Below are 4,818 nucleotides of genomic sequence, written 5' to 3' on the forward strand. Positions count from 1 at the left end.
CATTGTATTATATTTTAACAAGAATACTATCATTGATGATATATAAAGATAGGCAACCAAACCCTACAAATTACTGCGGTTTGCAAATGAGTAAATAAAGATAAGTGCTAATTAAATTTTCTTTATTTTTGCTAAGTACAGTATAAGTACTAGGAACAATATACTCATCACGGCGACATGGCTAGGAGTTAAAAATAAAAAAAGAAAACTCGCAGCTGGCAGGATTCGAACCTACGCGGGAATATCCCAATGGATTTCAAGTCCATCGCCTTAACCACTCGGCCACAACTGCTTCGAATCTGCTATGGGGCCTGCAATAATTGACATATCCTGATCATAATGGTTGGTGCTCTGATGGTGCTCTTTTGATGATTTATTTGGAAAAAGAACAGTTAATGATGAATAATGACGTCTACATTATTTCCTTACAAATAAGTCCTAATATATTAAGACTTATTTGTATGGATTTAATATACAGTATTAACTTTTTTATATGGGAGGAGTAAAATCTATTAACTCACAGCTACGTATATTACATAAAACTTTGAATGGATCGAGCAAGCTCAATGCTGAGTACATTCTTCCTCCTGTCCAGACTACCCGCTTAAGGGTGGCTGGCATTAATTCTTGAGGAAGGATGTTGTAGGATAGATGTTCGGAGGTTTGCCTTCAGCCAGCGCGTTAATTTATTGTTAGAACAAACTCATCTGTTGTGGAAGTGGGTAATTTAAATAAATTCAATTAAGAACTAGATAAATTTTTGGAGGGGTGGACAGGTACTGCTTTATAGGCCTGCTTCCTTGCATCCAGGATACTTTATAAGCTTGCTTACTTACATCTTATGCCATTACTAATACTAAAATATGCCTCCATCGTGCCGTTAGCATTCGAGAAGCGCTTTTTTTAGGTGCTTTAGCATATATGCATAATAGGTCTATTGTCTTTACCATGTCCGTCCGTCTGCAAGTAATAACGTGGCTCTAGTGAATGGATTTTCACGAAATTTTAAATTTAGACACATCTGTAACAGATTTCTCTAACATTTCTTTAGGTGTTTATTTATTTATTTATTTATATATTTTTTAAATATATGAAAAATCATATGATTATGATTTTATTCATATTCATATTTTATTCATATATGATTTTATTTTTAGTTTTGATTATGAAAAAGCATATGAAAATGCAAACCGGGAAAAACTTTGGCAAATTCTACGTGAATTCTACCCAACTCCGGAAAGCGATCCAAAGCCTATATAAAAACTCAAAAGTTTGTATAAAATATTCTAATGGCAAACTGTCAGACCCAATGAACACCAATAAAGGAGTGAAACAAGGATGTGGACTATCACCAAATTTATTTAATATCTGCATCAATAAAATTCTTAAAGAATGGAAACAAACAATTAACAACGGAATACAGTTGAATAACAGGAATAAAATCCAAACTATATTATATGCTGATGATCAAGTTATAATTGCAAAATCCGAAGATGAATTACAGATAGCAGCAAATGAACTTAATAAAATAGATAAAAAGTATGAGATGAAAATCTTCACCTCAAAAACAAAATCAATGGGATTATGTGGAAAAAAACATACAAAGAGTCAAATTTTTATTGATGATAAAATAATAGAACAAATATCTGACTTCACCTATTTGGGAAATTTAATATCAAATGAAGGGAAAGACATCCACACTAAACTACAAAAATATAATAAAATGAATGGAACGATTAAACGCCACTTCGGAAAACAAATGACAACTGAAACAAAATTACGACTGCACAACATCACTTCAAAACCAGCCCTCTTCTACAGCTGTGAGACTTGGATCATAAATAAGAAATATGCACACAAACTAGAAGCAGCACAAATGAGATTTTTAAGACCATTATTAGGCTTTACAAGACTAGACCACCACAGAAATTTTGATATCTGCGAGAAATTAAAAGTAAATGACATAAAACGGTATCAGAAAAAATGGATCAGCCACATAGAAAGAATGAACCCAGACCGGATCCCAAAATTAGCCTTTATCTACAAACCTACAGGCAAGAGAGATATTGGACAACCAAGACAACGATGGCGAGATCAAGACCACCTCCAAGAGCTACAACGGAACAGGTCTTAAAAGACCTAAGCCGGACCAAGTTCATGATGATGATGAATGAAGACATATCGAGCCATTCCAAATTTCATTAAAATCGGACCAATAAAAATCCGGGAATTATTCCTATTTTTTATTTTTTATTTTTTCCTTTCTGCCCTCGTGTGGATTTAGGAAGTTTTGTTGAACCATCCCAAATTTCATTGAAATCGGTCCAATAGAAATCCGACAACTGGTATTTCTTTTTCCGTCCTTCCACATATAACAAGTCGACTCGCTGTAGATGTAGTAGTAGCAGTAGTAGTAGTAGTAGTAGTAGTAGTAGTGGCACTTTATGCAAGAAAGCAAGTGTAGGAGCTTATGCAGCATCAGCCAAAAAAAAAAAAAATCACACCATACCCTCCAAATGCCTGTCCAGTTCCTCCTTAAATTTATTTAACCTATCAACTTCCACAACGACAGATGGAAGTTTGTTCCAGCAATTAACCACCCGCTGGCTAAAGGCAAATTTCCGCACATCTATTCTACATCTATCCTTTCTTAATTTGAACTTATGTCCCCGTAGGTTCGTATTCTGAACAAGTGGGAGGATCCCATCAGAATTCAGCGTGCTCAACCCATTCAAGGCCTTATAGACCTCAATAAGATCACCGCGCAGGTGCCTAGTCTCCAGCCACTGCAATTTGCAGAACTTAAGCCTCTCTTGGTAAGAGGATCCCTTCATTCCCCTCACCAATCGTGTTGCTCTTCTCTGTACACGCTCAAGCAAATCTACATCCTTCCTAAAATGAGGCCTCCAGACCTGTACGCAGTACTCAAGGCGTGGCCTGACCATTGCCTTATACAGAGGGACAATCACCTCCTTTTCCCTGCTAGCAAAATTCCTATATATCATTGACAAAACCCCATGACCTGCCATAGCAGCCTGTCTACATTGCTCAGAAAACTTCATATCTGACTGCACAATTACTCCCATGTCTTTTTCATTTTCTACCACCTTAAGTGTAGTACCACACAGTTGGTACGTTTCTCTGGGGTTACTTCTACCCATATGCAGTACTTTGCATTTGTCAAGGTTAAACTTCAGTTGCCACTTCTTAGCCCATCTGCCCAAATTATCTAGATCCTGTTGCAGTAGCACACTGCCATTACTGTCATTAACAACCCTGCCAACCTTCGTGTCATCTGCAAACTTCGACATTAAGCCTGATATACCTTCATCAATATCATTGATAAATATACAAAACAACAGTGGACCCAACAGCGAACCCTGTGGGACTCCACTAATAACATTAGTCCACGAAGAGCAGCACCCATTGATTACCACCCTCTGTCTTCTCCCACTTAACCATCCTTTTATCCATTGTAGCAACTTACCCTTAATACCATTCTGCTCCAATTTGTACAGTAGTCTTCCATGCGCAACAGTGTCAAAAGCTTTCCTGAAATCCAAGTATATGATATCAAAATTATTTTTTGCATCCAGTTCCTTTGTGACCACATCATAATAACCAATCAAATTTGTCAGACAAGACTTTCCCTTAACAAACCCATGCTGTGTCTGAATTATTGCTGCAGTCTTGTCTAGATGATCCTGCAATGCATCTTTAACCAGTGACTCCATTATTTTACCCGGAACAGAAGTTAAACTAACTGTGTTTTCATGAAATTTTATATTTCGCTCTTTTAGAAGGATTTGTTGAATCTTCCTAGATTTAAATAAAGTCGGACCAATAGAAATCCGGTAATTATGATTATCTCTCTATACTTAAAAAAAGTTTTCCTCCTAGTGATATTTATTCGAGCCAATGGAAGAAGAAGAGAGCGAGGCAATTACATCACTACAAATGCAATTAATTATTGACAGCTGCCTCCATAACGTTAACGAACCTCATGCACGTGCTTCCCTGTCTAACATTTGATGTTCCATTGTATCGTTTTTTTGTATATTAATGAATATTGTTTACAGTATTTGTAAATAATTTAGTGTTTTGTAAATATTTTGTAAATATTTGCATAGTTTGTAAATATTTCAGTTTGTAAATATTTCGGATGCAACAATATTCCTCATGCATTATGTAACCCGAAACAAAAGGCCTTTTTCTAGTGTGTAACCTGTGTAAACGCAGGTAAATAATTACATAGTGATATTTATTTGACCTTGAGAATGCCGTACACTACAAATGCACAGGTAAATAATTACATAGGTTATTTCCTGATTAGATATCGATCAGTGCGTATCGACAGGTGTGTATTTTACGTAGAAAAGATTTGACTATTGAAAAGAAAAGATGTATACCCCTACATTTTACGTAGAAAAGTGTGCTCGGGGGTTGACGAGCAAAGCGAGCATGGGGCGAAACCCCTAGTTTATTATTATTATTTTTAATACGTATCACATAGGCTATCCACATACCATATATTCTAGCTGAGCACTGGATATTATGTTGTTGATATGCGCTGGTTGGAGAAACGAATGGGCAATACGGTGGATGCGCAGAAACGAAAATTTCTTGGTTCGTGTATAAAAGTTGAGGAGGAGGAGAAAGGGGAAACCAGCAGGTTTGCAATAAGTTAAAATTGTGCTTATTTAATATTGGGCACTTTCGTGTACTGATTTGGTCGTAATTAGACACGTTTTATTACTGTATTTCATTTTCACAAAATACAATGAACCTTCCACATGATGCTTTGGATCAGCTAACAAA

General features: G+C 36.2%; 1 non-coding gene across 1 annotated transcript; it reads right to left on the reverse strand.

The window, feature by feature from the left end:
• Window positions 1-210: 210 nt before the first annotated feature.
• TRNAS-UGA (transfer RNA serine (anticodon UGA)) lies at window positions 211-292 on the reverse strand. The gene has a single exon. It is a non-coding gene; the product is annotated as a tRNA-Ser (tRNA).
• Window positions 293-4,818: the final 4,526 nt, after the last annotated feature.

The sequence above is a fragment of the Mastigoproctus giganteus genome, chromosome 12 (genome assembly GCF_048544385.1).
Source record: "Mastigoproctus giganteus isolate SK-2022 chromosome 12, ASM4854438v1, whole genome shotgun sequence".
NCBI classification, from domain to species: Eukaryota; Metazoa; Arthropoda; class Arachnida; order Uropygi; family Thelyphonidae; genus Mastigoproctus; species Mastigoproctus giganteus.